The sequence below is a fragment of the Lepisma saccharinum genome, chromosome 17, assembly GCF_977018435.1.
Source record: "Lepisma saccharinum chromosome 17, izLepSacc3.1, whole genome shotgun sequence".
In the NCBI taxonomy this organism is placed as follows: domain Eukaryota; kingdom Metazoa; phylum Arthropoda; class Insecta; order Zygentoma; family Lepismatidae; genus Lepisma; species Lepisma saccharinum.
In genome coordinates this window covers 3437704-3454523 of record NC_139245.1, presented here as the reverse complement: position 1 = coordinate 3454523, position 16820 = coordinate 3437704, and the positions used below count along the sequence as shown (strand labels likewise).

Below are 16820 nucleotides of genomic sequence, written 5' to 3'. Positions count from 1 at the left end.
GAAATGTATATAGGATATCAAAACAGACAACTTATCTCAGTACAATTTGTATCGTTAGTGCGTCATTTCCGCGTTACAGTCGTTCAAAAAAGACAATTTTGCCGCTTGCATCCTGGTAACTGAAGATAGCATCGGTGACGTCATTTTTTACGGTAAAACGGTACATGGTTGCAAGGAACGCACAATTTGTAAAAAATGACAAACTACCAACTACATTATGTGCTGTAAAACGAAGCGAGGAACGCGTCAAGTGAACCAACGATACGAAAAACTGTAGCAAGTTAAGGAAGTGGTGATATTGGATCATGTCTCTTAGCATACATGTCACATTATTTGCAAATCTCATTGTAAGGTTGAAAGTCAGCGTTGGCAGCGCATTTTCTTGCCTGTCATCTACCCTTCGATGACTTGAACTATTCAGGTAATGAAGGTTTTCTTCCAATCTGGTAATTCACTTTCCAACTTTCTAGTGAATAACATTTTCCGTTGCAGTTGTAGGGGCATAAAATATAATATGTTTGGTTGAAAATGTATTTTAACGCCGAAAGGAAACGTTTGTGAACTATCGATCATTCTTAATTTATCATTCTTACTGCACCCCACCCCCGCACCGCGGTGTTCGCAGGGGTGTTATTTACGCCACTGGCCAGGAGATAGAAGTTGGCAGAAGTAGTAGTTATAATACTACTACGTTAATGGAAGTGCCTGCGGAGGAAGCCATAGGTGAGTATCTGACAAATTAGAGATATCGTTGGAACTGAATAACACACCTGTGGAACACAATGTGTATGGCAGCATATATTAACCTTGTCGCGGATAATGCTTTTGAATTAACAGCTCCCTAATCAAGGTAATTGTTATTCGAGATTTTCTTCGAGAATCCCTCAGTACTACATCTAAAAAAAAAAAATTAAAAAATATATATACGTAAATGGTGTTTAGGGATCCTGAGGACCCCAAATATAAAATGCAGCTACATAATGTATATCGCCACTGCTTTAATGAAAAAAAAAAAATCAAACATATGTTTATAAAACTGAATAAATTTGCAAGAAAATTAATCCTGTTCATTTTCAAGACACTTTTGAACAAACATTTTGAGCACAACTTGCACACTGGACACTTCCACAAAAAGTTACATAAACAGTACTTTGGGGTACACAGGACCCCTCACTTACTCAGCAGTGTGAACACGACTGGCTTTCCTGCAAAACTAATGGCTTTTCTAAACTCCTCACCAGATGTCAGGAAACTACAGAGATGGGCAGTCTGCAGAGCAAAGCCATCTGGTGGCAGTCACAAAAAACATACCAGCTGGGGTCCTCAGGTTAAGGTGAGGAGGGACCAGTGATGTGCCGTAGACTATAAGTTTACGTCTACATGCGTTGTGTACACGTAATCTACGCGTAGATTACATTGGGTTGTAGTTTACATAGACTACGTAGACAATCTAAAGTTCATTGACATTCATTTTCAAGGGTTTCATGAAAGGAAAGTGAAATTTTCAACTATACTTGTTCCTAACGAAATGAAAAGAATCCTATTTACAACAAAATTTCTCTTCTCTTCTATTATCAATTATGGAAGAAGATAAATAGATTGCTAAAAACAACAACAGATGGCAGTCGTGAGGCAAGAGTGGTCTTCTTCCCATAAAACACTAGAATATATCCTATATTAGGTTTTTCCTAGGTGAGAAATTGTTCGAATTTGAAAGAAGGAGTATGAAAAGTTCTCCTCACACATCAGCAACTGATACGCAGTATAATTTTCTTTTAATTCCACGGCTCCCTTTGCTAAGTTATCACCTTTCACCATGTTGTTTACATAGATTACGTAATCTACGTGTATATAATAGTCTACATGTAGAATGTAAACTATCGTTGTTTACGCGTAGACGCACATCACTGGGAGGGACAACACCAGTTATGCATTTATTTAAATATCGTCAGAATTGGCACTGCTACTAAAGAAATCCACGCATAATTTGAGAGTATGAATTTCTCCCCATGTTGCAAGTGAAAGCTGTTTTTAAAATTGATTATTAAGCTAGATACCATGTTTGAAAAATGTGATGAATACGTACTTAAAGAATCCCATGTATTCCTTATGGAGAGACAACTTCAAATTGAAGTTACGGCTAAACAAATGGGAGTTTCGACTATTTCTAGCGCAAATATCATCTTCAATGGATCCTTTACCCGATCATATATTTTTTCCGCCATCGGAAGTTTGATATCTCCAAGAAAACGAGTAAAATAATTCTCCTATAAGCGTAATGTATTTCTCCCTGCCTCCTACAGCCATTCTGGCAGTGTTGCCAAACCTGATGTGCATAAAAGAGCTACATTCCACCAAGATCTAAAGATGACTTTCAAGGATCTAGATTAACGAAGGCTGCATAAAGTGTCTCCTAGAGTAATTTAGGTGTCAGAGGGGTGGGGGCGCTGCTATTACCGTTATCTTTAAAGTGATGGAAATGTATTCTTAGTTTTCACCGCCTAGATTTGGCGGCATTACCCATCTCAATAATTTTATGATGTTCATATGAAATCGAAAATAAAGGATTCCCGAATAATAATATTGACATCTTCACCTTAAGCCACAACTCTATATATAAAAATACCTGGGGAGGAAAGAGGGGTGTGGGTGACGCAGCCTATATATTAATATCACGTCACGTGCAAGAAGTACACTCATGGTGGGGTAGAGGGCGGGTGCCACAGTTCACAGTAACGAGTGCACGAAAGAGCCAGATCTGGCTCCAAAAGAGCGAAGTTGGCAACAGTGAGCGACAGCTGTCCCAGCGAGAAAGACCTAGGGGAAATTGTCCCTCCTCGCCTTAAATTGTTCTTCTGTATTGTTGTTTGAACCTGTAGGTACAAAAATATCTCAAGCCGAAGAGTGACAGTTTTGCATCAGTTGTGCATTTGTTTCAATATCGTCGGAATGGGCTGCTATTAAAAGAAGAAAACAAGAGAGTATGCATTTCTCCCCATGTTGCAAGTGGAAGCGATTTCTCAAGTTGATCATTAAGCTGGACACAATGTTTGAAATATATGACAAATAAGAAGTTTCAGACTCCCATGCATTCCTCGTGGAGAACAAAACGCAACAACTTCAACTTCAAGTTACGGCTAATCAAATGGGAATTGCGACTTTTCCAACAACAAACAAAATCTTCAATCTGCCCTCTTTCCGTTCATGTGGTTTTCTACGCCGTCGGAAGTTTGATATTCCCAAGAGAAGAAGTAAAATAACACTCCCATAAGCGTAATCCTAAGTTTTCATCCCTTTCTGCAAACATCCAGCGCACAGACCTCTCTTTCTCCAGCTCACCGCTGGGAAAGGTTGGTGGGGGAGGAGCAGTTTAAGGTCCTCGCGACTGGCTGGACACAAAATGTTCCTCCTGCCCTTAACTCCTTACAAAGAATCTGGCGATATTAATCTGCTCTCAAGTGCAAGAAGAGAAATAAACGATTTACGATTTAGTTTGGGGGGAAGATATTTTCGGTACAATTTTGAATGTATGCAGTCCACGAATTTCGCTATTGCTGGTCTAAGGGGTTATCCTAATATGCGAGTAGGGGTAGTTTGTACTTTGCAGTCACGATAACCATAACTTCTTCTTTGCGAGCATTTGGAAAGCGAAGCTTAATTCTCCTACCGTCTTTAAACACGCCACTGGGAATAATGACCCTTCTGCCGAAACCGAAATCTTGACAAATCGAGGGACTGTTTTGAAGTCCTCAACACCTCCCTTTGATAAATGACCGGAAAATCAACCTGGAGAAGAGGAACACTCAGACACTGCCGCGAAAGAACACAAAGTCAAACACGTCATTCTTCCCACTATTACCGAGTCAATTTACCGTCCGCCTTTTTCACAATTTACGGACAGCAATTGCATCACCTGGGTAATTTTTTAAAACCGGCCGACCACCAACGTCGATTACAACTCCACGACCCTTGACAATGAAGCATCGCTTCATACGAAGCCAAAAATCTCCTGCTCACGAGCAAATTAGAAGCGAAGTTGAAGTAGCACGAGCAATCCAGAAAACAGTTGCACATCTGCAGCTAAACAAAGCAGGCAGTTTCAGAAAAAGGCGTGACTGAATTAGAATTGGAAATGCAGAATCTGACGGATCCACAATAGCATGTTTGGTTTGAATAAGCTAGCAGTGGGGGTTAGTTAAGGTAGCAGGTGCCACGCTGACAGCGTACAAGGAGCTGCGTTAAAAATGCCTGGCCAAGCAGGAGGGTGAGCGTACGATAAATTTTCAATGTTCTCAACGTCTGCTTTCAAGACAGACCTGACTGGTTCCTTCAAGAGCAACGGAACAAGCTAAATTGTCAGCTATTAACCATCTCTTACGGCTTTACACACAGAGTCCCTTTCCAGAGTTTCCTTACAAATAAAAGTAGCAGTAACTGTAATTTCTGACTACTGTTTTTTTTTGTTTTGACTTTGTTTCTGCAGTAACTGTAATTTCTGACTACTGTTTTCTGTTTTGACTTTGTTTCTGCAGTAACTAATTTCACCACTGTTTTTTTTTTTTGTTTTGACTGTTTGTCTTTGTTTCTGCAGTAACTGTAATTTCACCACTGTTTTTTTTGTTTTGACTGTTTGTCTTTGTTTCTGCAGTAACTGTAATTTCTGACTACTGTTTTTGTTTTGACTTTGTTTCTGCAGTAACTGTAATTTCTGACTACTGTTTTCTGTTTTGACTTTGTTTCTGCAGTAACTGTAATTTCTGACTACTGTTTTCTGTTTTGACTTTGTTTCTGCAGTAACTGTAATTTCTGACCACTGTTTTTTGTTTTGACTTTGTTTGTCTTTGTTTCTGCAGTAACTGTAATTTCTGACTACTGTTTTTGTTTTGACTTTGTTTCTGCAGTAACTGTAATTTCTGACTACTGTTTTCTGTTTTGACTTTGTTTCTGCAGTAACTGTAATTTCTGACTACTGTTTTTTACTTCGTTTGTGTTTGTTTCTGCAGTAACTGTAATTTCTGACTACTGTTTTTGTTTTGACTTTCTTGTCTTTGTTTCTGCAGTAACTGTAATTTCTGACTATTGTTTTTTTTGTTTGAACCTTGTTTGTCTTTGTTTCTAAGTGAGTGAGGGCCTGCTGGATCCAGAAAAAGGTAGACACGAGCTTCCAAATCATGCAGCTTCATTCTATTTCGGTGAAAGAGCAACGTGAAATATTCAGAGTAGGCTGCTAGAAAAATGTTTTATTCCTCGCAGTATGGAGAAGCAATTTGAGCCGTGAGGGAAATTTGTATTCCGCAGTGCGCTCGGTGCTTCAGGGACGAGATTGCAACGAAAGACTCTTCTCCTTCCTTATCCACAACATCCCAGCGCTGACAAACTCTCGCTCGAAGTGATGCCATAAAGATAATTAGGATTGAATGCGTTTGGTAGCGATCGCAGGAGGGAAAAAAAGAAGTACCTAGGGGTTCTCTTTTTTTTCCCCCTTCCTTCCGTTCTTTGTTCATACGCATTAAGAGTCCTGATGTATCGGATATCGAGCCCATGGGCCTCGTTGGGGCCCTTCTACGGCGTCTCCTTCTTTCTTTGCTCGGCTGAATTTCTCATTTCGTTACCTTTATCCCCTGTGATCCTTAGAAGAACAGGGCGCACTCCGGAGTTAATTAAAGTTTTCCTCAGTAGGCGGCGTTGAAGTGGCGCTGGAGAGTCAAATGGGGGAGATGTAAGGTCATGCTCTTAGCTTCTTCCGTCGCTACGCTTTCAGTTTTCAAAATCCACGGGATTTCTTCCGCCTATTCGACCCCCTCTCTAACACCATATACCTATATCTCCCCGCCGCCCCTCTTCCTGAACCCAAATCCTCCTTTGCTTGCATGCTCTGTACAGCACTAAACCTCTCCACGCTTCTTTTTCGATGCAACTTAATTACCCCTTCCTTCAGTCCGCCATTAGTCGAATGGGGCAACCGGCATACCAACGGGGCGGAAAGTCTTCAGGAATACCAACTTCGGAAAAAGACAGACGAGGTGTCCTCCTGCATAAATTTAATTGGACCTCTCCTCTAGCTAATTCATGGCTTGGGGATCCCCGGTGCGCTCCTGTACTCCAATCAAGCAGACAATTAACCTCAAAAAGGCGTGATAGGCCTAGGAGGCACGTTTTCTTCTGCGTTGCATCAGATCAGCAGTTCCGGGGAGAGAAAAGTTGCTTCTGGTGGAGGGAGAACTTCGTGTCCCCCTCCCCCGGACCCCGGTGTCTTCATTTTCTTAATTTAACTTAATAGTTTAATTAAATTAGCGTAAATGAGTGCCCCGCGCTCTTTTTTTCCGGAAAGAGCCTCTTCGTGTAGTAAAAAGGCTGGACGTTTCCCCCCCATTGGTAAATTATGATTGCAACAGTGGTAATTGGGGGAAGGATCTTGTCTCGGCGACCATCTTTTCCGTGTCTTTAACTTTTTTTTCGCTTCAGCCTGCAAGGATCAGGGTTCATTTAGGTGCGGGCAACTTTCTCCCATCTCATTTGGAAGTTTTAGGACACGTACGTGGACTGGAGATGGAAAGGATGTTAAGGACGTTACCGTCAAAATCACCGACAAGATGTCCCCTGTCGTATCTCCGACGATTGGGGGAGCAAATGTGTTTTTCTCTCTTGTAACCCTACGCGTTTCGAAAGAAGATCCTTGGGCGATTACCTTTGGAGGACTCTTTTGCTGCCTTAATGAGTCCCTGAAAGTCCTCTTCCTGAGGACCTCTTTGATGGACGGATTATCCTCAACCTTTCCCGACCTGCTTTTCGTAAATGATGCACAACAGGTGGAGCGATCGTGAACACTTTCTAATGAGTGTGGGTGGGGACTTCAATACGACATCGACCAATCACGAAACGGGAGCGTTACCCGGACGTGCAACTTTGCTAAGTAACGAAGCCGGACAGCTGGCACGACCAAGGAAGCCATATCGAAAGCAATCCTTCAAGAACTGGTCCTCCTCCCTCCGCCTTGTAGCATGTAACCTGACCATTAACCGGACACGCATCCTGAATAATAACTAATGGCGTTGCGGCAAAGGAATAGCAGACTCCGAAAAGAAGAGCACTTTGGTCGGTAATTAAATTGCACTACGGTTCGGGTCCCGAGACCCCGTTGAGAGTTCCTACAGGTATCAACCCCCTCCCTCCAACCCCCGGCCTCGATAAAACCTCTCCCGATGGCCATTCCTCTCTTCCTCCAATCAGGTCAATTGCCGATGTTGATTCGAGAACCTCAAGCGGAAATCTGTTGCTCCTATGGGAGCCTTCCGTTATGTGACTAGAGCTTCTCGTCAAAATATACCTGGTGAAACATTCATCATTTCTTCTAGTTCATCCACAGAGATACACTCTAAAGACCTTACACCCGAATTCTGAAATATGGAGTTCTAATGATAATTGTAGATTTTTCTTCATTCCCGCGACACAGAAATAATTGCCGTTGTTTTGTCATTACACCCGTTCCACTGTAAAGAACTAACTAACTCTCTAGCCTTCTTAAACCCGAAGGTTTATGGCTGCAGCAACACAGGTCTTCCATCTGTCACTATCCTGAGCAAGATCTATATACTCTTTTCCATCTCTATCAATTTCCTTTAGGTCCATCTCAACTCAACGTTATCTCTCCATCTTCGTCTTGGCCTTCCTACTGGTCTCATACCATCAGGCCTCCCAACAAGAATCCTGTAAACTCCTCTTTCCTCTCCCATTCGTGCCACATGACCTGCCCACCTAAGTCTTCTTGATTTAATTATGCTAATAATATCTGGATATGAATACAAATTATGTAGTTCTAAATTATGTAACCTTCTCCACTCACCTGTCTCCTCATCCCTTTTAGGTCCAAATATTTCTCTAAAGATTTTATTTTCAAATACTCTTAACTTATATTCCTCTTTCAATGTAAGGGACCAAGTTTCTCATCCATATAAAACTACAGGTAAAAAAAAGAAGTTTTGAATCATAATTTCAACACTCGAGAAGATTCCTAACATTGTTTCTAAAGTTCACTTTATGCACACATGCTTGCAAATGAGAATTGGATTTGCCCTTTAAAACCGGATTCGAGCCACCGACATATCGAATCGAACATGGGAGGTGTGGAAAATTGCTAAGGTGAACGCCTGATGAAGAAAAAGGGTGGATTAAATTAAGAGTTGTGGTAACTACGCGTAACTCGACTTTCCCCTTCTTCCTAAACTTCAGTACTTTCTTCGTTGACTTGATTTGTTTGAAATAATCCAAGGGATTGTTGACGCCCACTTCTCATACCAAAGATTTCGGCCCAAAGCTGGGATATGGAAATGTGGTTCAAGGGTTATCCACTACTGGAGGTGAGACGAATCTATGTACTGAAGCTATTTGGCAATTTCGGACCTACGTATCTGTACTAGGGATGGCCAGATCCGGATCCGGTTGGTTCCGGATCCTAAATTTTTTTCTGATCGGCTCCGGATCCGGATTTTTCGGATCCGGATCCGTTTTGCCATCCCACATGAGCGCTTCTTTGGAAAGTAAGAATGTGTTTATAACATATTGTTACCTGCTAATATACATATACATATATATAGTGTGTGCGCGCGTACGCGATTTGTAATTAATACACTTACAAGGGAGGTCATCTAAGTTTCCCCCTCCGATTTCCATGAAACTTGGCAGGTGTATAGAGGGGCCCAAAGGAAGAAATACGTGCTTTTGTGTTTCAGCTAAAAAAAAAACGGTTTTAGGGGGCAACCCCCTTCCCCTCAAATGCCAAGATGAGGAGAAATTGAAACCCCGAAACCACGTAAATATGGCATAGGAAGAAACAGGGGGCATAGGGCCCCTCTATACACCTGCCAAATTTCATGTAAATCGGAGGGGGACACAGGGGTCAGATTCCCACGTCAATTTGTCCTCATCTTGACATTTGAGGCGGGTTTTGCCCCCTAAAACAGTTTTTTAGCCGAAACAAACACGTATTTCTTCCTTTAGGCCCCTCTATACACCTGTGAAGTTTCATGAAAATCGGAGGGGGACGCAGGGATCATATGCCCACTTAAATTTGTCCTCATTTTGACATTTGAGGGGGTTTTGCCCCCTAAAACAGTTTTTTTTTAGCTCAAACAAAAAAAAAACACGTATTTCTTCCATTGGGCCCCACTATACACCTGCCAAGTTTCATGGAAATCGGAGGGGGACACTTAGATAACCTCCCTTGTTAGTCTTACACTTTGTAATTATATAACACTGCATATATTATAATGTTTTATTTTAATTTGTAAAACTGTAACTGTTGGACAATTGTATAATTTTTGTATAACATTTCTATCTTGTTAAATGTGTTAAAGGTTTCATCCTGGAATGGAATGTCTCACATTTATGTGTGTTTCCATTTCCAATACATTCGAATGAATACATATTCGTTTCAATGTTACAAAATCACCTCTGACATTTTATGTTAAACAAGTAAGATCATTTTTGTGCACGAGTGTGTTAGCCGATGCATAGCAAAGTATTTTAGGAACAACACTTGAAAAAAAATCTTGAAGGACTAACTAATGAAAAATTTCTTTGTAATCGAAGATCATAATACCTTTTAAGGTGTGGTAATATTATAATGGGATTGAGATACGAAACTCTCGGATCCGGATCTGTAACTTTGGGATCCGGATCCGTTTGGCCATCCCTAATCTGTACCCTGAAGCAAGAAGAGCTTGAAAATGACTGAACCTGTAAGGGATTGCTTGGGGCATGAAATGTTAAGGTTCTAAAATTGCATTAGCAGAAGCGACAGGGGAGTGTGCTTGTGTTCCGTCTTGAAGCACATAGAATCTGACAATCTATGAAGACACATGCCGAGGGAAGTTAGTCTCTCGCTTCGCATTCGAACCTAGTGCGAAGGTGACACGTGTCAAGATGTGTTAATCCATGTGGTTAGGGGTGGGATTTCCAAATAGACACGCGCCATGTTGTTTTCTTAGCTTTGTTTTCCCGGTCAAAACAGTGGTCGCATTCTGAGGAATGGGTAACTCTTTTCCCTATGTTCCTCCCTCATATCCACCCCAATAGCTCTTGACATTCCCTCGGTTTTCAGGACCATTGCATTTAAAGTTAAGTTATTTATTGTCATTATGTTATTTGTGTTGGAACATTATTGAATTTTGTTATGTTCCGCATGTGCCCTGAAGCCTCCTGGAATGACATATTCAGATTGTCCCGATTTTCTGTCCCGGGGTAGAAAATTCTTTGAGGAATTCCTTGTAACTTAATTTCACAAAGTTTCTTGTATTATTCTCATTTTGATTCCGTGCTCGTAGCGAACACACAAATTTGCCCTGTCTTGTTTGTCCTTGAAAGTGGTCAACGTGCAAGCGTTGCCAGTGATACCTTATAATCATTTTGTGTTTCAAATTAGCTAAATGAAGGATCCTCAACAATTTAGATTAACTACATGAAAGTTTTTGTTAAAATATTGATATATTTCATCTACCTTAAAATCAAATTTTACATAGGAAATGTAAATGTTAATAAACCTTGGTTACTTTTCGTACAAAAGACAACTTCCTAAGACATTTGTAAATGTTATTATCAATTTTCAGTTGTTCCAAAGCTGTTTTTATCCGGGTGTCGATGTATATGTAAGTCTTCTTCCTTTTACTGCTAGAGACTCCAAGTTATACCTACCTGCCTAATTTGGAAGATGGCATGTACAGCTTCTTCTTTTAGTTTGATTATTAAATGGAATATATTCGGACAAACACAAATTCCCGTACATCGTTTTAATGAATTCCATTTAACTCATCTTGCTGGTTTTACAGTCGATTGAAGAATGATCAGAGGTGAGGCAAGGGGTCTTACTTATCGCACAACACTTGAGCAGCCTTGTGTTCTGACGTCACGGAAGAAAGCTTTTTAATTTTATGCTAAATGCCTACGTTGTTAGGTTAGGTTAGCTACGTTTAGTTCTCTTAGCCTAAATAAGATTTTTTCATTGTATTTATGCTAATGGAACCTAACCTAACCTCGTAGGCATTCCTCGTCTGACGTCAGAACACAAGGTAGCAAAACTATTTTGCGACAAGGAAGACCCGAGTCAGGTTAGGTCAAGAGGCACCAGCCAATGAGGTGTTTCTCCACGCAAGTTGGCTTATCACTGGCAACACTTGCATGCTGACCAGTTTCAAGGACAAAAAAGACAGGACAAGTTTGCGTGTTCGCTAACAGCACGCAGCTGCAAATCCTTCCGTAACTGTGTTCGCTAAGAGCACGTGTTCGATATGAGCACGTTCGCTAACAGCACGGCACCCTCATTTTAATGGTTGATTGATTGATTGATTGAAGTGGTATATTTTACTTCGATTTTGCTGCCACTTTTGACTAATAGCGAAGATGAGAATGAGCGACGATATGATGAAATTAATGAACGGACATTCACAAAGAACACCCATGCCAAGGCCGATACTCTCATCAGTACCGATGCTTGAAAATTTTAAACAATTAAAAGTTGTTCAATATAGATTAATATTAGCGTGTAAGTATTCCGCCCTAATTATATGCATCAACTTAACAAGATTTTTGCTTTAAATATTTGAGGATTATATCAGAGTACTAAAATTATAAAATTAAGTTTATCACACAAAAGTGGTGTAAAAGTATAAGAACCTGCATAATTTCCAGGATTATAACACCATTAAGCCTTGTTTCCATGATTATGAAAAACTAAATATGCTGACCAAGGCAGTAATTTATTTTATTAAAAACATAAACTAAACGTAACGTTTCAACCTTCTAGCAAGGTCTTCTTCAGACTCTGTATCAAGTACAAAAGTAACAGGATACAAAAACAGGGTAATATATATACACAAACATTACTCCCTCCAGACTATGGGAGTATGGGGAAGACCACAGAAAAGATATGCAAAGTGCTTAGGAAAGCGGGAATTAAAACTTACAGGAAGGGAGGGAGAAGCATCTTAGGAATAGCGAAGAATGCAAGCAAGAAAAAGGAGAACAGAGAAGAGGAAGAGGAAGGGATTATCTACGAAGTGAAATGTAAAGAATGTCAGAGTGTGTACATAGGAGAAACGAAAAAAAGGCTGAAAGACAGGTTGAAACAACATAGGGATGATGTACGACTTAAGAGAGAGAGAAATGCAATATTTAAACACACGAGAGAAACAGGACATGACATAGAGTGGGATGAGGCTAAGCAGATAGGAATGGAGAAGAGAATGCTAGTGAGAAAATGGAAGGAAGCCAAGGAAATAGAGAAGAAAGGTGAAGAAGACACAATGAACTGGAATGGGGGACTGAAGTTAAACAAAGAATGGAAGAAGATGTTAGAAAGAGTGGAAAGGACAAGAGAGAAAGAGGAGAGGAGAAGGAAGAAAAATGAAGGGGAAAGAGCGTGAGATTAAAAGTCCAACCACATTCTATATGAAAGTAATTGTGTTTAGCCTTTTAGGTGAAAGTAAAGTTGGCAAGTGAAAGTCACCTGCTAGAAAGTTCCAAACAACTTTCTAAATAGTCTGGAGGGAGTAATGTTTGTGTATAAATAATACCCTGTTTTTGTATCTTGTTACTTTTGTACTTGATACAGAGTCTGAAGAAGACCTTGCTAGAAGGTTGAAACGTTACGTTTAGTTTATGTTTTTAATAAAATAAATTACTGCCTTGGTCAGCATATTTAGTTTTTCATAATTTCCAGGATAATTCCTTACACTGCGAAAGTGTCGCACGCAGTGGCGTGCCCAACCGGGAAGGGTTGGGGTCATAACCTCTTTCTTTGGCTCAGTATTCCTAAAAAAATCAAAGGTAGAAAAAGATGGCTAAATGAGGACTGACTACCAAAAAAATGCATACCCCCCCTTTCGAAAATCATGGGCACGCTACTGGTCGCACGGACTGTTTGAGGAGCCCGTGAATGGTCGAAGTATCGACAGGTATCGGTAAATAAATTCCAATCGATACTTTCCGATATCGATACATCGATATCGGCTCAGCTCTATTTATTATACAAGATGTTTAATCGTAAAATTAATTACAAGTATACACTATTTAAATTAGACAACTGTAGGATTTCGGGGGAGCTTCAGCCCGCCTAGCCCTCTTCCTGGCTACGTGCCTGGAAAGAGGATACAACAGAAACTAAGCAAATTAACAAGAGCTCTCTTTAACGACCGTCTTTCTACAATCAAATAAATAATGTTAATTTTCACTGGGGTCGTTTGACCCCCATGGACCAACTCCATCCACATAAATTTCTGTGGCGACTTCCACTGAAAACAGAAAAAAAAATGTCTCTCTCCTTTTCCCCTCCATTACCACAAGAATCTCAGAAACAAAACATCTTGTTCTTTCTAAACTGCAATGGACCGGTCGTGTAGACGTCGCGAAAATCCCGCGTATGACAATATTTAGCACATAACTCGAGTTCGTGTTTTTTTATTTCTTGGACGTCGTTTACGTCCTTCGAAGTTAAGTCGTCTCCGGATTTTTTATGGCGCCATTTCTGTCTCAGTTAACGTCCTCGCTTCTTCCTTTCGCTAATCTCTTTGCAGTCAAGGTAGTGTTGCTAACTTTTATATTTTAACACTAAATGTAGTAAAAAGAGCTATTTTTTTTAGAATATTTAATATCAGCGTGTGCGTTTTTAAACACAGATTTTTGAAACAGTTCTTGGATCAAAGGGTCTAGTTGAGTCTCAAACATATGCGTTCTGACGTATATTTGTACTGTACCTATAGAACGGACTGTACCTTATTTAATATAATTTAACCAGATGTTGTTGTTGCATGTGTTAATAAAAATTATTATTACATTATCTTGTGATCTGGGCCAGGATTTCTTTCAGTCATTTCCCTGTTTCTGCGTGGCTCTGAGGCCCACCCAGCCTCGTATTAATTAGTCCGTCTAATTCGCCCGTCGATTGGGTGGAATTCTGGCATAAAGAGTTCGGGGACATAATATGATATCTTCATTGATAGTAACATAATAGCGGAAGAGGTCATCCGACTCTGTCCGAAAGGTACAAAGTACATACTTGGAATATGGTATTGGCGAAAGTGACGTCACCTAGTACAGTTCGAAAGCGTCAAGACCACAGTGCAGAGCACGCCAAGGTTGCATGCTCAGTCACGTGACAAGCGGACTTGTTGTTAATTTGTTTCAAATCGCGGAGGTAGAAAGCCAGAAAGTTGTTTGTTGTAGTTCTTCTAATATGTGGAAATGTATGTATAAGTATCAAATGCTATGTGATTTCTGTGGTGAAAAACAAGTGTTTAAACCGTGGAAAACCAACGTATCCTCGGTTATATCTACTGATCGTACTGGCGCTGCAGTCGAAGTGCAGTTCGAAAGACTTTCACTTCCAGACTTGGAAGACCGCATTTCTAGACCATTCTCAAAGTATGCTCGCTTCAAGTATGGTCTTGCACCTTTCGGACACGGCCTTAGAATGTATATGGATAAGTATGTTAATCAGGTGTTGTCTTCTGATGTTATTCTCAGGATGATTCATGATATGTGGTTGATTGATGAAAAGGCCATAATTTTTCGTAAGAAGTTTGATTTAACCCACCCACTGCTCCAATAGTTGCTGATAATCCAACTCTAATAATTAAAATTATATTTAAATTATTAATTACGTAGCTAAGTGGTGTTGATGGGGCAATTTTATGGATAGTTGTTATTATTAAACAAATGATTCATGTTATTAACACTAATTTTAACACTAAAAAATTCGGACAAAAATTCACGCAGGATTCCCGGAATTCAAGGAGTAGCCACCCTATAGTTGTGCGTAAAAATCAATACAGCATTGGAGAAAACATCCTTCGAAAAAAGGGTAGCGGAAGTTACAAAACATCCATCTACCCCTTCAGGGTTCAAGTGTGTATGTATTCATGTATGTAGGGTTATGTATGAGTATCTATCTTTTCACACTGCGATGACAAAAAATCTCAATACTAGCTGACCACTAGGGGTGTTGCTTGAACTCTCAAAGAGGCAACACTGCATGAAATCCCGAATCTTGATTCCGGAAATCCCTTTCGAAAGACGCTCGCTGTTTCCGGAAGAGACTTGCCTAGCTGAAGAGTTAGTGGCTTCGAAGAACGAAAGGAGGAGGGAGAAATTGATGCGATCTTCATCGCTTGCGAGTGCCTCATTTAACGAGTTTCATCCCCGTCCATCGCTCAAACAGGGTTCTAGTTGGATTTGGGCTGGCCACAGTGCTTGCCGTCTATCAACGAATATATACTGTGAATTCCCTTCGCGTCCAACGCCTGTAGATACGAACACAGAAAACACTGGGAGACGCTATCCACGACGAAACAAAAGACGGAAGCAACGTTTTGAATGGAAGATCGCATGGACGAGAACATTTAAGGACTCGACCTCTTCCCCCCGTCCCTCCCCTAGAAATGATAAATATTACTTTATTTTCGAGAAAAAAAAGAACATTTTGCACTTTGCAAAATTAAATCATTTCCAAGAGTTTTGTTCCTCCAACAGTATAAAAACAAAAGTATCTGCTGTATCGAAGTCAACACACATTACACGTAGTAGTAGTAAAGAAAAAGAGAGTTAGAATTGCTCATTTCCATACATCGTTGTAATCAGATCAGCGACTGTTGGCTTACAAATGGCGATATCGTAACCAATGAGGTTTAACCGAGATGCGATCATTGTTATTGAAAACTAAACAAAACGACGTAAAATATCGTCGGCTATGGCATTTTTTAACGTTCCTACAGGAACCATTATTCAATTTAAAGATATTTATATTGATTGTGCAGTAGGTGCAATACGTGTAACAATTTTATTATTGTAAAATCTTTATATTATCTTTATTGTATTATCATGATCAATGTTTATTTTTCTTTGGTTTTACACGCCTGCTTAAATAAAGACCATTCTATTCTATACAAAGCCGAAGTTAGTTCATAAATCTAACAAAAGCTAGAAAGTGTGATCTGAAGGTAGGAATAGAATAGTTATCTCATTACACATTATTCTAATATTTTTTTAGGTTCACCGGCTTATTTTAGCTTTGTGTGATTGTATCTACAGAAGTCTCTGAGTTATACATGAAAAATAAATTTCAGCATAATAACGTACGTATTTTAAAATATACTTCGGCTTAATCTTCTACCAGTGGCCGCGGTGGCTCAGTCGGTAACGCGTCTGACTACCATGCTAAAGGTCCCGGGTTCGATCCCCGGCCGGTTCAAATCCGGGAACTTTCCTAACGATGGAAGCGGTCCCGGCGTCCACATAACATGGGTACCTGGGGGAAACCCTGGGGGGTAAAGGCAGGCGGTCAGGGGCGTGATGCTGATCACATCACCCCACTCACGACCGGATCAAGAAAGTGTGGGGCGTTACCCCCACACCCCCTATACGCCTTCATGGCGTGGTGCTATGCACAGGGGAACACTTTACTTTTTTTTTTACTTTACTTTTTTTAATCTTCTACCACATTCAAACCACGTGCAACATATTTTGCAATGTTATTTTATTATAAATGTTAATTGCAAATAATCTTCCGAAAAATTTATTTTTTCTAACATTTGGGAAAAAAATGAGAGTCTGGATTTGGACAGACTCTTACACCATTGTAACAAAAGAAGATCGATAGGGTCATAGTTCTAAATTTGCACACTACGTGACGATAGACGCGCCGAAGGCAGGGGTCAATAACCCCCCCCCCCCCTGTCATTTGGACCATTATAATTATAGTTAGGCCAATATTACATTATTTCCTCCATATTCCTATTCACAATTAGCACAAAATTGTTTTTCAGCACATGAAC

General features: G+C 40.2%; 1 pseudogene; it reads left to right on the top strand.

Moving 5' to 3' along the window:
* The first annotated feature begins 15640 nt into the window (after nt 1–15640).
* Nucleotides 15641–15764, top strand: LOC146001800 (U4 spliceosomal RNA; annotated as a pseudogene).
* The last annotated feature ends 1056 nt before the right edge of the window (nt 15765–16820 follow it).